Consider the following 18,973-nt stretch of genomic DNA (forward strand, 5'->3'; position numbering starts at 1 on the left):
CTTTGAAAATACATTGGCTATTTTATATTAATGCCATATTAGGGAATTCGTTTAACATATCTGTACGGTCAGAAGCTGCAAAAATATTGTCCACCACAAATAGAGAGATTAAAGACTCGTTCTTGTTACAAAGACAGAATCTCGGGGCAAAATCAGAGATAAATAAACCAACTGTGGTTCTATATAAATCTTTTATGCTAAAAGAGGGCGTTAACAGTTACTTGCCACATGTGACCTATGTACAGCATCGCTTCATTTTACTGAGACTGAGATGTGGCAGTGCACATTATCTTGTTGCATTTCCCAAAATGAAATCACGTCCCTCAGAGTCGTTACCATGCCAGTGTGACAATAACAGCAAACAAAGCACATTGCACATTGCACTTTCTATTATTTTGTAATTTCTAATGTAATTTTAGATGTTTTTATCTTAAGCCTATGTTTTTGGCCCACAATATTAGGTCCCATATAATTGCAATGGAATTCCTAGTTACCCTAGAGGATCCACTTACATGCTATAATGTTGCAGTAGTAACCCCAGAGGATCGACTTGCATGCTATAATGTTGCACTGTTCATCCTGACATTGATAAACGTAAGAAAAAGTATCCTGTTATAAATTAGGAATGAATTGTTTTAATCAATCGGTATTTTAAATGTGCTAAAATCTCTTTATTTTATTTTTTTTAAATGTACTGTATTTTATGCAGTTTTACTTTTAATAGCCGAATAAATATTTAGAACTGAACTGACACTACCCCTTCTCAAGCACTGTGATGCCATCGCTAACCACCTTGAAGATAAAATAAACCTCATCTATGATAAATTCACTGGAGCTAGTGACCTTTTGAAAGAAGTACCCCTCCACATTCTATCAAATACAGACAATGCTTGCCTCCTCGAGAGCTTTACACCCCTCAGGATGAATACCGTTGAGGAAGTGCTGAATCTGCTAAAACAGGGTTGCCTTTATAGTGCCAGCTAAGATTTCTTCTTTACTATCTAAACAACTTGCTCCTTCCATCTGCCAAATATTAAAGCTATCATGAAGTGAACGCCAATTTCCACTAGAGTGAAAGGCTGCACAGGTGATTCCCAATTCGCAGTAAGGAGAAACTCCGGATATCTAATCTGTCTAATTATCAACCCATCTCCCTTCTTCCTCTGAGCAAACTTTTAGAAGGTTATAATAATAAACAACTTACAGAACATAGAGTCTATTGGATGCCTGGACCCTTTGCAGTCTGGTTTCAGACCCATGTACGGCACTGAATCAGCGCTGATAGCGGTAACAGATTAAGTTAGATACTCTCTTGACAACAACTAGGCTGCTCTGCTGGTGTTGTTGGATCTATCAACAGCCTTCGACATAGTGTCCCATCGCATATTGCGTCAAAGATTGGAGGAGATAGGGACTCGTGGACCAGCTATACAATGGTTTTCAAGCTTTTTAATTCAACACACGCAGACCATTAATCTTGGACCTTTCTGTTCTCAAACCATCAGGCTTAAAAAGGGAGTGCCACAAGGTTCCTGTCTTAGCCCTACATTGTTTACCATTCATGTGGCTCCCCTTGCTAAAATTATCAGAGAGTTTGGATTTACCCCTATTTCATATGCAGATGATACTCAACTTGTCTTATCTAATAATAGTACTACTACCACTAAAGCCTGCTTCTCGGAGGGCATGAAAGCAATCTCATCTTGGATGACGGACAACTTTCTCCAGCTGAATGCTGTTTAGTTGGAAATTATGCTCTTTGGCGATGCCCAAATGCTCTGGGATCTCCAGAGTGGTGGCCTCTAGACTTGGGTACAGCACCTGTTCCCAAAACATGGGTAAAAATCTGGGTGTTCAACTGGATCAAACTTTCACTATGAAAGATCAGGTTGTGGCTACTACCACTGGCACCTGCTTTCATATGATGGGTATCTTGCGTAGAGTATTTCCTCTCCTCCCATTCTCTGTGCAAAAAACTCTCATTCAGGCACTGGTAATCAGTCGCCTGGACTATTGTAACACTCTTGGCTGCGACAAGCGAATCTGTATTGAATAAACTCCAAGTGGTCCAGAACACAGCAGCCCCACTAGTCTAGAATATGCCAGTCATAACGGCTTCCCTCCCCCTTCTGAGACTACTACACTGGCTCCCAATACGCAAGAGAATTACGTTCAAGATCTGCTGTATAGTACATAAAGCATTGAATGGTAGAGGACTCGGTTTTTTAACAAAAAATGTATCCCTTACCAGCTGAGCAGATCTCTAGGATCTGGGGAGAAATCCCTCCTTATCATTAGCCGTTTTAGGAAATCTCGTTCTGGGGCAAAGCCTTTTCCTACCTGGCTCCCCATTATTGGAATCACTTACCCTCTAACCTTCGGTAGTGTTCGGCCCATCTTCATTTTAGAAAACTACTTAAAACTGAGGAATTTTGCAACTAATTCCTCCTGGCCTGTGTTCATTCCTCAGTGGCGCGGAGATATCCCTTCGGGGGCAATTCAGGCGCTTGATAAATTAAATCAAATCAAAATCAAAACAAATTTGGACAAATGATGCATGCTTGAGAAACCAACTTCAATCAATCAATAAAAGAGCAGATTAAAAACACAATGTTTAAATATAAGAAATAACAAAAATAAAAACATTGTTGCAAAAACTCCATTTCATAGAGCAGGGAAGTCGATCTTTACATAGTGCTTTAAATACTTCAGTCAATTAAAAACACTAACAAGTTAAAAAGAAAACAAGAAGAAAAATAAAGTAATATTTAGACCATTAGCTTGACTTCTTGTTCTGTCTAATCCTCCACATATACGTCAAAAATCGAGAGGTAGGCAACACAATGCATTGACTGGTACCACTTATCAAAATTCTATTTGCGGTCCTAAAATTCTAAGTCCCCAGTTTCCAACAGGTAAAATCCTCTTCCTTCAAATGGCTTGGTATTTTGGGCAGAAAAATACGACATGCTCAGCCGTTTCAGCCACCTGAGGGCCAAATGGGCAGAATCTATCGCAATTGCTAGTGTGACAATTCCATTTAGCTGTAAAGGTGCCAATAGGAAAAATCGCCACACAAATTTTAACAGATAAAGACTTTGCAAGGGGGTTGTTATAAGGAGCTAGAAACTGCGCAAAAAAGCATGACATGTTATGAGGCAATTCAGTCAGGGGATTGTAAGCGCACTACTCAACCGTGAGGGTCAGGGTCTCAAGGCACTGAGGTGGGGGGGGGGGGGGGGGGTCCGCAGAACTGCTTAGCCGACGATCCAGGTCTTGAGGTCTTGAGGGTCTTTCTGAAGGTGCTCAGGGAGGGGATAGATAGATAGATAGATAGATAGATAGATAGATAGATAGATAGATAGATAGATAGATAGATAGATAGATAGATAGATAGATAGATAGATAGATAGATAGATAGATAGATAGATAGATAGATAGATAGATAGATAGATAGATAGATAGATAGATAGATAGATAGATAGATAGATAGATAGATAGATAGATAGATAGATAGATAGATAGATAGATAGATAGATAGATAGATAGATAGATAGATAGATAGATAGATAGATAGATAGATAGATAGATAGATAGATAGATAGATAGATAGATAGATAGATAGATAGATAGATAGATAGATAGATAGATAGATAGATAGATACACAAAGCAGCCATGTTACTGGCATTGGGGATGTATTTATCATCCTATATGACACGTAGTTACACCCAAAAATGGTTGGTATGAGGGTAATTAGGGTGGTACGGGCAGGAACAACTCCATGTTTTGTGGGGATGAAGGAGAAACAGTTTATCCACACGTAAAGATGTTTCCATCTGGAGAAAGAAGGAGAAAGAAATGCACTGATGCTAACTGTAGGACAGGAGATTCTCAGCAACGTGGGTTAACAGCCATCATAGGTTAGGACTGAGAAGTGCATTCCTGCAAAACCACGAAAGTCCTAGTATCCTCAAACACAAGCTGTCAGTTTCCTGAATTAAAAATAAGTAATGGTCCGCAAATCAAAGTTGTAAGGCAAAGATGTTGTGGTCTTCCTCCCTTTTTGTGAATCCTTTTTAGGTCACGCCTACGCAGCGCGCATATGCTGCATAGGAGGGCCTTTAGCTGTTGCTCTGCTCATTTTCAAGCACACACTCATGCTTGTGGTGGCATCCACCTTGCGGGAGCGAGCAGGGGCGTGCCACAAGATGGTGTCTGCTGATCTCGTCCGCCCTGGTATTAAGAGACCAAGCTAGACGACTGATAGTCCAGTAAATATCCTAAAGATACTGTCAGCGCCACAGCCTAAGAGACTTATAGCGTAGCACATGATCCACATACCACCTTGTTTGTAGTTGTACTGACCTGAACTTGTCATGTCAATCAGAACTTGCACAGGGCTGCCATGGATGGAACACAGAAATACATTGAGAGCCAGCTGGATGGCATGCAGTTCCAGTGAAAGCAGAAATCTCATCCAGATGTTCTTCCCAGCCTGGGTTGATATATCCTTCATCAATGCGAGTTACAGATAAGGACAAGAGAAAAAACCTGGCACCATTCAGGTTCGAATGCTTGTGAGAAAGTGCCATCTTTCTTGCATGGTATGCCCCCACTTTTTGCTGAATTGCTGATGTACTTTGAGTGTGCCCTGGGCTCCTGCCAATCAGGTGCCCAGGGCCTGTGTTCCTTCCCCAAAACTGTATTGAAACCAAAACCCAATTGGCATCTCTGGCAACAGGTCAGCCCCTGGTAAATGGTACCCTAGGTACCCAGGGTACTGTGACCAGAGAAGGACCCCAAGGGCTGCAGCACTTATTGTGCCACCCTTAGAGGCCCTGTACCCTGACACCCACACACTGCCTTTGCAGGCTGAGTGTCTTGGTGCAAAACAAAACAGAGTCGACATGGCCCACATCCCTGTGTACCATGCCCACAAACACACTGCCCTGGCATACCTCAGTCACCCCTCTAGCTGGGTGCAATATGCCAGAGGTGTGGGTACAGGTGCAGGAGTCCTGTACCCCTACAGTACCCAGGTCCATTCCTGGGCACTGTAAGTGCAGTGCTGCCATTAAGAGTATATGGTGCTGGGAGGTTGTCATTACGAACTCCACAGCACCATAATGGCTACACTGAAGACTGAAGTTTGGTATCAAACTTCTCAGCACTTTAAACCCACACTGATACCAGTGTGGGATTTAATGTAAGATGCACGACAGAGGGCATCTTAGAGATGCCCCCTGAACCTAACCAACAACCACCGTCCTGCCAGAGAGGCTGCCTAGGCTGCCACCCAGCAGACATGTTGCTGAACCCCTGGGTAGAGAGCCATCCACTCTCGTGGGCCTGCAGCAATGCACATCCTGGGTGAGGTGCTATGCCTCCTCCCCCAGGATGGGCAGGGGAAGCTTCAAAGGCATGCCGCCTTTGTGAGCTTCTCCAGGCCACTAGCTGTACTCAGCAACTGGCCCCCACCGGTTCTGACCCCCACTCTGGCGGGAATATCGGTGGGAAAATCCAAGTGAGGAAAGGGGGTGCGCCAGCCTCTGCCAACCCCACGCCTCAGGTGGGGGAGGCGAGGTGAAGCACAACTCCGGGCTCTCGCCATCTTGAGGATAGAGAGCCCTACCCAATCAGGACTAGACTCCTGCCCCCCTCCCACTGGAGAGTGGCAGGATAGGGGTGTACCTCACCCCAGGGAAGGGACCCATTGTTCCCTGACCTTTACCTACCTGTAACGCCCTTAAATTTAGTATTTAGGGGCACCCTGAAGCTTCCTTCCTCAGATCCCGATTCCGAAACAATTCGAAGAACAAGAAGAAAGAAGACCTGCCGTGCAGCTGCTAACAAGAGGACGACATCAACTGACTTGGCCCGAGCCCTACAGGCCTGTCGACCCTCAAACCTGCTCCTGCTAAATCCCGGCTCTCCTGTGGTCAGTAACCTCGAAAACCCCGGAGGACCTGACTGCCTTGCTCATCCAAAGACTGGGACTCCCACGAGCAGTGGTTCTGCTCAAACAGCAACAATACCTGGTGCCAGCCAGGAACCGCGAATCCAGCACACTCTGCACCCGCTGAGCCCGGCCTGTGCCTGAGTGAACAAAGACCACGAGGACGTCCCCCGGGAGACCGTGACCAAGATTCCAGCACCCAAGGACCCCCCTCGACGCTCCTGACTACGCCTGCAGCCTCAACTCCCCCCAACCGCGACCAACAGAGGGTAAGATTTCCCGACACCAAAAGACACCCCTGCACCCGGTGCCCTGCGGCCACCTGTGCCCATCTCCGGGGTGCCTACCTAACCTACAGCTCCCCAACTTACCGCTCAAAGTGGTGGTCGCACCTGAAGAATCTCCGTCCCCGAGCTTGCAGCCTTTGTTCATCTTGCAGCTTCTCCATTGAAATACATTGAGCGCCCGACGGCTCAAAAGCACCCTGCCGCCCGAGTGCCCCTGGAAGTGCAGCATCTGTCCTATTCTACTTCCCCACTTGCCCAGTTTAAGTGACCAGGAGCCCAGCTCCCAAAGCCGCATTGCCTGCCTGCTAGCAGCCACCAACCAACCAAAGGCCCCCTGCCCGCCATAGGCTAACATTGGGCCTACTCTCTCTGCACCCGGCTGCCCCTGTGTCGCTGAGGGTGTAACTGTACTTACCTGACCCTGGGAAACCCCTGATTCTAACCCCAGAACCTTAACTCTGCCAGTCGAGTACTTACCTGAAAGCCGATAACTCACATTTTCTCCATAGGGTAACATTGACTGGTATTCACTTGGAAATTCTAAGTGTGGAGCTTTGAAACTTTGAAATATTCACTAAAAATCACCGATCAACGAAAACGAAATTACTCACCTTTTACCAGGAGTGATCCCAGTGCTGGATCTTGGTGCCCAGCACTGACCCTGAAAAGTAACTACAATTGCGATTTTCCAATAACCAAACTTTCCTTCATAGGATAACATTGCCTGTTTTTTGCCAGAAATTCTTCTAAGTGTCGATTTTTGAAACATACACATATTCCTTAAAAATCGCCTGTGTAACAAAAACGATTTCTTTCAACTGTTTACAGGAGATGCACCAGGGCTGAATCCAGGATCCAGCCCTGAGTAAGAACAACCCAGGACGAGTAATTGATATTGCATTTACTTAAAGATTCCCATTGAGCTCAATGTTATAATTGTGTTTAACTTGTGTTGCCTATTGCAACAACTGTAACTATTGCATTTAAAAGTCTATTGCTTATTGAAAGTATTCAACTAGAGCATCTCATTCTGAGAAAGTATTTTGATACCTCTTGTGGTTCTAAAATAAAACAATTATATATTTTTATATACAAAACCATTGGCCTAGAGTTCAGTTCTTGAGTGTGTGAGACAATTTTCTGACTGAGTTTGTACAACAAATGCTTTACACTGTCCTCTGATACTGCCTTACTGCTCGACCAAGCTACCACTTTAGAGAGTACGGTTATATCTAAATTTAACCTCTGCCAAACCTCTGGGGACTGTGGACTCTGTACACACTGTGTACCTTAACTTGGTGCAGTATATACAGAGCCACTTTCTTACAATGCTTCATCCACCTTTAAAGGCCCTAAACTACATAGCCTGCCACACATATGTTGCCTAAGAGGCACCCCCAGGGGAGAGCTCCTTAAAGTCAGAAGCTTGACTGCAGAGTCCGCATGTGTCAATGGGCATTAGATATAAACAGAAGACATACATTCAGGAGGCAAAGATACCTCTGAACTATCTGCGCTGAAAGACAGGACCAAGCCCAATCAGGATCATATACTATATATCCTAGACCTGCCACAATGTGGAAAGGCCTTGAACACAACCAAATCCAGAATTGCCCCAATGAAGGGAACCATCTGCACTTGCTGAAGGTAGAGTATTGGCTTATAGATGGAAATACCTTCGCAAAGGAGACAAGAGATAGGAGTCAGCAGGTGGTCCGCAACGGACTGATGAGCTCACCAAAAGGCACTCGTCAAAGTAGGTTAATGCACGCACTCCTGACATGCAAAGATGGGCCGTAACCACTGCCATTACCTTCATAATACCATGGGGGCTGAGGTGAGGCGGAAGGCAAACAGAAACAAAGAGGAGGCAACGCCTGTGCTTTTGCGGTATGGTTAAATGAAATCCAGCTTCCTGCAAGTCCAAGGACACCATCCAATCCCCAGAACCTAGGGCTGAGAGGACATGGGCCAGAATCATCATTTTAAATTTGTTCTTCTGAAGAAAGGCATTTAAGAACCAAGGCTCACGGTTTAGTCTGAGCGCACCATTCCTTTTTGGGCTCAAAGTAGCAACAGAAGTAGAACCTGTTGCCTATTTCCTTCTCTGCGACTCTTTCTATTACCCAATTGTCCAACAAAGACTGAACTCTTTGGCAAAGATGGAAGTATCGGAGTGAAAACAGGAGGAACAATTTGTTAAAAGCCATGTCATTAAAATTATTTCCCTGTCCCTTCTGCAAATGAAAAGAGATAGTAAATCGTCTGCAGAGAAGAGGGTAATTTGTGTGGTGGATAGGATGGGGAAGGGTCTAGCCCGTGTGGATCCGTAGTAATACCCAGCAGTCCGTTCTGATCACATCACCCCCACTGAGTGGTGAAGATGCTGTTGGTGAAATTGACAGGCAACTGAAGCCAGGCCCAGTGCACGAGTCTTAGACCAGGTGTTCTTAAAAATGTTCCAAGGAGAAGTCAGTCTTCCCTCCAAAGAGACGCTGACCATCAAAGGGACGTATATAGGCATAGGCTGAACATTACTCCAAAAATCCAGAGGAACATGTCAATGCAGCATGAGTGATAAAAATCAACCGATTAACGATATCTTCAAAGTCAAAGCCACACTTCAACAACTGTTTTTATGCATCTATACCATCATTCACGTCAGGGAATGGCTGCTTCATATAGTGTGGTAGGATAACAATCACAAGTTTTGCCAGTTCCCACAAAGCATGGACAGGTCAGCAGCTGGAAGAGAGAAGCTGAATGAGGCAATAACTAAGGGTTAATGCCACAAGCTTTTTGGATTTAATATCCGGAAGACCTGCAGGAAAGGTGGTGCAGTTTGGCAAATTAAATTATATTTTAACAACCAGGTCTGAAGGAATAATTAAGGGTCAACCAGGATGGGCATATGCCATTTAGTGCTCTGCCTATGGACTGTTGGGCCCTAAAAGCATTTCTCCATGCAGCCACTACAGGTAGTAGGACAGACTCATTAAATGGAAACAAATGCTCTGCAGAACCTGTGGAGGATAGCAACATTTCAGTCAGAATGTTATACTTTACTTCCTCTGAAGGTAAAGTGAATTCCACTGTGAAACCTCCTCTGAAGCAGGGCCAAAGCAGTAGGAAATGTCCTCTTCTGTTACAGTATCTAGACCAGTAACCTTTTTTAAGTGTAAATAAATGTCAACATCAGTACTGAAAGGTGGCAGGAGATGATCAGACTCTGAATCATCATCCGTCTAGCCATAGTCTTTATCCTTCATAGTCATGCATCAGTTTCTGACAGAAAAAAAAATCCAAGTGGAGGAACGCTTGGGCCCTGGCTCATCATTAAAACTAACCTTGACCTTCTCCACTGCCACAAGGATAAATTCCCCTACAGACATGTTGCCTGGTACCAGAGTCTGCACCATGGGCACGGTCTCCATGGACTTCAAGTTTGGCACTGAAGAGAGGCCAGAATAAATGGGGTGCAGCATCTTAACTAGTTTGCATTTCATATCAAGCTTTGGGCTGTAGTCCATGGAAGCATCTGGCACTCAGCTGCTGGACTCACCAAGGTCGCAGGAATGGACTCTCACGGTTTGTGAGCAATCCAGAGGCTTGCAAAGCCATCCAGAAAAGATTCAGCAAAGCTAGCTGGAAGGCCCCGACCAGCGCGGGATCCAACAAATGTCTGGGCAATGTCCTTGAGACTGTTGCCGAAATGCTTCCACAAGTAAAGAAGATTATCACCTTATGGCACTATCTATGGAAATATCTCTTAAAAGAACATTACCCGGAAGGAAACTTACCCTTTTGTAGAATCAGTTTAGGAGTCTCCCTGGTGGCCTCAGTCAAAAATAACTTGGCTTCCTGGCACCTTTTGGAGCAAAAGACACAGACACCATAAACAAGGTTTCAAAGCCTGCAGGCCTTGGAGTGGACATTTGACCAAGATGCTGTGCAAAGTTGATGTCATGTCTAGAGGAGGAGTCATGGCTGGAGCCATGTGGCGCCATTTGACAGTGCAAGAGATTCATTCCTGGAAAAAAACGTTTTGCATACTAGTCTGAAGCCTGGAAGTGATTTTATAGTATTGATGGGAGGTCAGTATGGTAAGAAACGAAAACAGTAAGGTGATGCATGTTTAAGACATGTGGTGGGCAGAGTTGGAGAGTAGAAAAAGAGTGTGAATGTGGATAGGCGGATGCAAAAATTAGAGACATGGTCAGCAGAGAGGGGTTAATGTGTGATTTGGTGTGGTGCAGAGTTGGAGGGTGAGTGTGCGAGGGTTGAAGGAGTTAGATTTAGGAAGGACAGGTATTCTAGCATGGAGACAGCTGGTAGGGTACAAGCAGACATTGAGGCGGAGAGTATATGTGAAGACAGATGGAGGGGGGGGAGAGAATCATTGAAATATTTTACTACTGATGTTCAGGGGTCCCTGTGCTTTTGTCAACTCAAACTGAAGTCAAGCACACCTCTTCAGCACCCGACTCTCAGGTAATAATGGAAGAGCAGTCCAAGACTCCCTCAGGGAGGCAAAGTGGGTTGTAACCTCGGAACTTTATAACACATATAACGCACAATAAATCATTGTACAATCAGTGCTGTTGCTTTTACAAATTAAAAATTGGCCTTAATTTATAAGACAAATGTATTGCAATGGGGAGTCGTGGCCCTGTGGTGTGGTGGCACGCAAATGTTCAATGGCTGCAAAAAGTGGTAATACACCGGCTGTTGGCTGTCCCACAAACTTCATTTACTTTCATGTGTCATTTTGAGGTTGGACTGGGTTAACTGGAAGATTCCGTCAAATTAAGTCCTTTGCTTGTAAGGATGAGGGTTTGGGGGACTCCTGACATTTTTTTAGGAGCGCTATTACTGTTGATTGCGTCACTCTCGGCAATGTGTCTTCCATACTGTGGCTGAGATACAGTAAACAAGAATTCATCATATTAGGGGTTCCAGAAAAAAAGCCAGAGAGCACTTGAAATAAATCTAAAGATGTTGCTAGAAGCTTGATCTTTAAACTTTGCCTTAAGACCCTTGCGGAGGAGACACAAAAGTCACAGACTGGAAGCCATTATTGGCTCTTAAATTTAACACCGGTTTCAGAGTCTTATCTACCTGTCATCTTTAATACTCAGTATAGACTTCTCCTTAAACAATTACCATGTAACACCTTCGTCCTAGATGCTCCTGCCACAACGTCTTGAAACAAAGCATTATCACACATCTCATTGGAAACGTTTCCTAGTACCAATTTCAATGGAACAAATATTAGACAACATAAACTAGCCATTATTAACTTACAACAGCTAGGATCACTGCAAATATGTTAAGTTGAAATGAATTCTATTAGATCCTTCCTGGTTACAAGAAAGAGGTAAAGAGCATCTGTTTGTATGTAAACGTTTCTGCTGTATGCAGGCTTTTATTGCTGTATTTAGGTACATTCATGAAAGAGTGTTTGGGACTCTACTAACTAGCCCTGTAACGTCTCATTGGACTGATCGTAACCGGATACACATCTCACTCCAGTAATGCTCGGTGGGTTGTGTAGAGGCTGAAGACCAACTGGGTTTAGGTCTCTGGATGGCACTCTGACTGAATCCTTAGTGCCAAGGAGTTTAGAAAACCAAAGTCTGCCATTCTAGAACCATCCAGAAATCATGTCACTCACAGTCCATAAGAAAGGCCTACTGTCTGTGACAATGAATCCACACAAGTTAAGCCACCACGAATGGTTTGAAGCAGGTGCACTCCTGCTCCTGGGCACTTACGTTCCCGTCTTGAAGGCAGAATCAAGCAACTTGTCCTACTTTCCAGGGGCCCCCTGACACCCAGATTTAGTTAATATCAGTTCTCTGTTCCTCCTTACAGCTGTGATCTCCTTTTCTAGACTGAGGCATCATGGAGGGCCACAATTACAGACCACTTCTTGCTACTTACTGGCCTCTTCCTTCAAGGCAGTTGCAGCTAAAATATCAGGGTTAAGATCAAAGATCCTTGCACAGCTCCTTAATTAGCAGGTAATTGGGGTGGTAACTCCACAAAGCAGGCACTCTGCTGAGGTATGGATTGCAGCTCTCTCCTGTCCAACAGAGAGTTCCTCCTTTCTCCAGGTAGTTTACAGGTCTCCTTGTAGAGATCTTAAACAAGCTGTCCCTTACCAGAAAGGAAGACGGGAATCAAAGATAGAGTCTCTGGTTTTCAAGTAATTCCAATCCACCACACGGAAAAGGGTACCTGGCACAGGTCAAACCTTAACCAAGGACAGATTTAAGAGTCCATGAAACAGACAAGCTTCCTGTTGATGGTTAAATATCTAAATACGTAAAAGCAATGGTTTAAGGTAGTTTCGAAAGCACACACAGTAGGAGACAGAGACAAAGCTTGATACAGGAGTCAAAGCAACAAAAAGGACAGCCTGATACTAGCTATAAACAGTCTACTCAATCCTGCCGCAGACACAGAGGGATAAGCTATAAACTCCAAACAGAGCACACCCCAGAGATAACTCTGTAGTATAAGTCGATTGACACAGTACCTGCAGCACAGACAAGTTGACACAATCCAAGACTGTACGAAACAGAGTACTGCATGAAGACATCTCATGCAAAAGAGAGAAGGACAGGTAGTGCCCAATTAAGAGCAGAGCAAAGACCATAGGATAGTTTCTGCTTCAGTGTTCAATATATGGAGGCGAAGGTAAAACCAAACTGTGCCACTGTAGACTTAATCTGCAGTACACCCTGCTCAATATGCAGTGAATTTCAAAGTCAGATTTTCATGCTGTGATGAAGCCAGCTAATAAAACGGAGACCGTGATTATTAAGATTGCAACTTTTCACCCCAGTAGCCTATATAAAGACACTCATTGTGAAGACAGCAATCAATTGAATATTCTGTTTAGTGGGGAAATGCCATGTTAGTTCAATTGTTATTTCAGGACTTCTAGAAAATTAAAGAGATCTTGAATTAATTACCAAGTATGCAGAACAAAATAGAGAGCATCACTCGACAGATGCCTCTGCCCGCCTTTGTTTGCTCTCTCCGTTTCGCCTCTGGCAATATGGCTTAGGGATATACTACGGGAGTGGGGCTTCAAACTGGTAAAACTAACATGTGTTACCTTTATATGCCAATGACACACTTGATTATCTGAACCACCCGCATATGTTGGTACCCCTCCTGCTATATACACTAGTACTGTTTGGATAGATATCCATTTTAAGAAATTAACACAGATGAAAAAGTCACCTTTCCACTGGGGCGGCTAGCGAGGATGGAAGCTATGGAATTGCCTGAGGTTGGTCTTAAACAGGAAGCAGACATTTTCAATACCTCGGGGAACAGAAAGCGCATACAAAAGACAAGCATTGGCATGGCCAATAAGTCTCGGCTTTAGGGCCTCATAAGTGTTTAGCCATGCAGCACATTATCCTGGGTGCTGTGCCGCCAGAGATTGAACAGCTATACAATTACTACACACTGGGTCATGCAGTCTGATTCAGGAATACAAGCTTGTCTCGGCCGTGTGGTTCTTCTTCCTGGGCGGCATTATGATCAACACTGGGAAGGCTCATGTGACATCTAATGCAATGGGCACCAGAAGTCAGTCTATACAACAGGTATATCTCTTTTCCAGCATGATCTCTGAATATCCAGTGGCTCATGCAAAAGAGTTACTTGAGTTGAGGGATGGAAACTCAACCATAAGGTAAAGGAGGAATTGGACACTGACTCAGAACATTCCTAGAGGAAGGTAGGTCACTAGTCAATCGAGGGTCAATGCAACAAGCAGGTGAGTCTTTAGAGGGAAGTGGTGGAAAGGTTTCTTACCTGTCGGTGTAGTTTTGCAGCTTGAAGATTTTTCTGGATTCACATGCTGTGCATTATTTAGCCATCTAGTGGTTGGGTTCGGAATTCTTTCCAAAACTTTGTCCTTCTACTATGTTTGTGTTTTGGTGTTGGTGTGCCTCGATGTACCTCCATTTGGTGCCCCCTGTCAAGTTGTGCTTCCTCCGGAAGCTCCCACGTTTGGTCACCATCTTCAGATTCTTTTTTTCCCTTTTCTCCTCATCTTCTTGGTGGGAAAGGGTGGGTTCGCTTGTGAACCCAGAAGATTCTTCAAGCTGCAAAACAACTCCGACAGGTATATGTTTGCAGCGTGAATCATTTCTGGATTCACATACTGTGCATAGATTTTGTAGCGGTTTGTTACTACAGTGGTGGTTGGGTTGAAGATGAGTGCTGACTTGAACACAGATGTTTTAAGACCTTTTGTCCTACTTGTGCTTCCTTATTCATTTGAATGTATCACAATAGTGTTTGTGATAATGTGCACTGATGACCAATTTGTGGCCATACAAACGTCTTGTAGTGGGGTATTTACTAGCAAAACTATGGCTGCTGCCTTGTTCCCTGTCAAGTGTGCTATCCTCTTCCATGTGGTCATCTGCGAAAGGACTGACTTGTTCGTACTGCCAGTTTTGAGTCTGCTGTTGCTAACTCGTTTGACCATCTCCCTGATAAGGTTGTTGATAGGTTTGCTGGGATGATCCCGAATTGAAGGAGCCCCTTCATGTAGGCCTTCGTGAGGGAACTGTAGGGCCCTCATTGACTTTGTAGTTTCATTGTCTTTTTTTCAACCGATTCAGGGTTTCTTCCACCGCACTCCTGAATAGTTGTTCCCCACCGAATGGTGCACTTAGAAAGTTATGTTGCACCTCTGCTTCAAAACCTGAAATTCTCCGCCAGGCATGGCTGTGATTCCGAACCTCATTCGTCTTCCTGAAGTATCAGCTGCATCAAGCGCAGATTTTAAGCAGGTACTAATGATGTTTTTACCATCCACCACCAGGTGTGCTGCTCGCTTTTGGTACTTTTCTGGGAGAGGTTTAATTAGTTCTATTTTTTCCCAATGTTAGTAGGCGTGCCGATTTAGCTGTGCATTTGAGTTTGCCATCAGTCACCGATTTGCTTAGCTCCTTTCTATCTTTTGCGCCATAAGGTCCATACTTTTGCTTTCCTTATCTGAAGGGGACCCTCTGGTGCTTGGGACGTTGGCTGTCTTCCTGGCTATTGCTGCTATTAAGGAATCTGCTGGGACTTTATGTAACTTGGGTCTTTTGAAGAATGTATATACTTCTCTGCCCTTGGAGTGACCGTCTTACATGTTGCTGGTTCCTTAAAAACCTCTTTGCCATGATCCAGGACACTGGGGTGCATTGGTAAAAACGGATTCCTTCATTGTGTACGTAGGAGAGTTTCTAATAGAAAACACTGTTGCCTCATACCTCTCCGCTGCCTTTTTTCTCATCTGATTGTATATTCCAATATCATCAGGTGGCGATGGTCTTGAAGGGTAAGTGTCTACCCCTTCTTCTGGTGAGTCTGTTTCCAGGTCTTGCCATTGTGAGTCTTGGTTCTCTCCAGCCTCAGAACCCTGGCAAACTTGCTCATCATCCTCCTCGAAGAAGATCTCTTGATCTTGTTCTTCTTGAGTTTCTGGGGTTAAAGGCGTCTATTTTCTCTAGGCCTTCGTCCCCTTTCTCTTTCGTTGTCGAAGACTTACTTGGTTAAAATTGTTTTAGGCTTTCAAAGTCTCTCTCTTTGCAAAAGGCTGGCCATTTCGTATTTGAGTCATCTTCTCTTTTGCAGCGATCTCGCCCGTGTGTTGTTGGTCAACAAGAGGTTTGTGTGTACGCTCAGACTCTGAATTCTTTGAGGACGGCGTGTTCTTCAGCCCGTGTCTTTCAGTTTTCAACCTCTCCTGTGTCGATATGTTTTTTCCTCGACTGTCCTTCGATGTTTTAGATTTTTCAGGGGTATTTACCTCTCCGCTGTTCTTTTCGAAGGATCTGAGGGTACTTTTCAGTTTGGGCAAGCTCACGAAGCCGAGTGCTTCGACGCCGATGCCGCCTCCAAGGTTTTAGAGTCTGATTTTCTTGGCTTGGTTAAAGTTTTAAGGACGCAGAGTCTCTTACCTCTGATCTAGAAGTCTTTTTGCCCCCTTGGTAGGCATCCACTATTTGGAGGTCAGCCTCATCGTTCCCTTCTGGTCCTTCGGCGACATGCTCCGCTTTTGAGCTGGTGAGGCCCAAATCTCATAGAGATGGAGTGTGACGTTGGTCTTGCATTGTATGGTGGGCTGTTCTCTGTAGCTGTCTTACTCTCAGAGTCTTGGGGTGGACACTGCACAGGAGTTACAATCTTCACTTTGATGATCTATCAGCAAGCAGAGGTTTGCAGACCAGGTGCTGATTCTTTTTCGCAACCTTTTGGTGGCATTTAAAAAAAAATTGGAATGGGGTCTTCTCAATTACCAAATACAGGGAGCCCACAGGACGGATATTTTTCTGTACCCGTTGCTGGTCCCAGAACTTCTGTTGGTATCCTCCACTGATATTGTCCTCACACAAATGGACTTTCGGCGATTAATTCTCAATATCAGATTGCTGGAGATCCTCTTGTATGCCTCCAGACCCAATGGCAGTATAAAAGAAACTGAAGATGGCGACCAAAGGTAAGAGCTTCCGGAGGAAGCACAACAACTTCACAGGAGGCACCAAATGGAGGTGCATCGACGCTCAGCAGCACCAAAACAAAATAAGTAGAAGGACACAATGTTATGGAAGGAATTCCGGACCCAACCACTAGATGGAGGACTAATGCACAGCATGTGATTCCAGAAAAGATTCACGCTGCAAAACACTGTGTATGGTAACTAGAAGGTTGGGTCACTGCTCACCTGTTTCAAATCTCTAACTTATGTCTGTGACACTTGCCGTTTGCCCCAGATATGCCCTCACCTGCGGCTTAATGAAGCCAACATACCACATGAGCACATTGAATAGAGAGGCAACGTTACACCTTCAGCAACTAGATCACGCACGTCATTTTGAGCTGCAGCTATGTTGGATGGGGTCGAACATTTGAAGAGGGCGGGTTAAAAACACCAAAGACTGCCTTAAGGAACTTGGGACACTAAGATCATGACTATTCGTCCCAGGGAACTTAAGTGCCCACGGTGATTACATGTATAATTTATGAAAATTGTTAAAGTTCACACATTTTAACAAACTTGCGATAAAAAAAATAAGGGAATGGAAAGTTTATCAAAGTGCACAGTTAAAACACTTTGCAAAGGAAACCCTGCTGCCCCAAGCCTTGCAACAAGGCGGGCCTCGGGTCAGAGGAAGCAAGACCACGAAGGGGGGCAGGGGCGGTGCAAAGAACTGGTAGGGGTTCTAAAACAAGCAGGCGCCATGCAGGACAACAAAAAAGGCACATAGTCGCCATGCTAAAAGATAAAGTGCCGCAGCCGTTAACTGTGCACTTATCGAGTGCTCTTTCAGAATTACAATAAAACAAGAACACAGAGCAGATGCATTCTTAGCCAGTTGGCAGGCAGATACAGTGCAATAAAGCAAGCAGTGTTCAGCGCACAAGCAGTAAACTAACCAAAAAAATAGTGCATGAAATTAACAGATAAGGACTACAGTGGAACAATACCAATAATTAGTCCCTGCTCCCTGGAAGGAAACAAATCAGCACACGGAGGGACAATACCAATAATTAGTCCCTGCTCCCTGGAAGGAAACAAATCAGCACACGGAGGGACAAAGAAGAAAGCTTACCCATTAGCAAACAAGCCATTTTGAAGGCCAGTCCAAGTAACAACTAAAAAGCCAATGGGCAGGCTATAAGCCCACAAAGTGAATACAAAATGTTTTGAAGAGGCAGCGCATGCGCTGCCTAGGCTCAGCCCAAAAAACAGTACCAGTATAATAAGGGGTGAGTGCTGGATGGATTTGGAGCCCCAGTGAAGTTCTGAAACACTTCCCCTCTCAATATGCGGGCGGGTGGTAGCAGCAGAGATGGTGTTCCTCCCTTGTTGCCTATATGCACAGCAGAAGTCCTTGTGCGGGCTCCTCTGTTTTTAAAGAGTTTGACAGTCTGCTGATATCGGCTGGAACGTACAGTAGGTTTGAAATATATATCATTAAACTGGACAGGGAGCAGCTCAGGGGACTGGACCGTCCTAAACTAGAACTCTACTATCTTATTGTGCAGCTGCAGCATGCAGTGCAGTGGTGTGGCGAGGATGGCAAGTGGGAGAAGCGGCTCCTAAACGGTGTAGGACTGAGGAAGACATTAACAGTAGCAATGATGAAAGGAGGGAAACAAACCGAAAATGAGTCCGCAGATTGCGTGTAAAACAGCACTTGTGTGGGAGGTGTTGGTAAGGAGGGTGGTGAAACTGCCCCCATTCCCTAGATGACTTGCCAAATTGCTTACAGCCCTTTAAAATATTGGCAGAGATATGGCTGTGGCCCAATAAAGGGAGGGTGGCTATTGTATACTAGAAGATCTATAACCAGGTGACATGTTAATCTCTTTTACGGACACACAGTTTGGCGTCAGCCAGGACAATTCTTGCAATACGGCAAATTTGCATAAACCAGAGAAATATGGTGGATGATCCTGCTGCCACAGCTACAATGGATGTGCTCTTGGAGAAGGGGGTGTGTCAACAAGTTGATAATATTTATGTAGAAGAGTCGGAAAGAAGATAGGCTGAAGCCCCTTATGAAGGTAAGACACCTGATGGAGGCAGATCTAGGAGAATAGTTGACAAATGTGGAGTGGAAGGTGATGTGTGCACTGTTGAAGGAGGTGTCCAGCAACGCCCATTTCCAACTGAAGGAGAGGGTGTATAGGTACTGGAAT

General features: G+C 44.6%; 1 protein-coding gene across 7 annotated transcripts in view; it reads right to left on the reverse strand.

The window, feature by feature from the left end:
- The window catches only part of CENPT (centromere protein T), a 1,095,738-nt gene that overhangs the window by 817,094 nt on the left and 259,671 nt on the right, over positions 1–18,973 (reverse strand). The window lies entirely within an intron of this gene.

Source organism: Triturus cristatus, chromosome 12, assembly GCF_964204655.1.
Source record: "Triturus cristatus chromosome 12, aTriCri1.1, whole genome shotgun sequence".
In the NCBI taxonomy this organism is placed as follows: domain Eukaryota; kingdom Metazoa; phylum Chordata; class Amphibia; order Caudata; family Salamandridae; genus Triturus; species Triturus cristatus.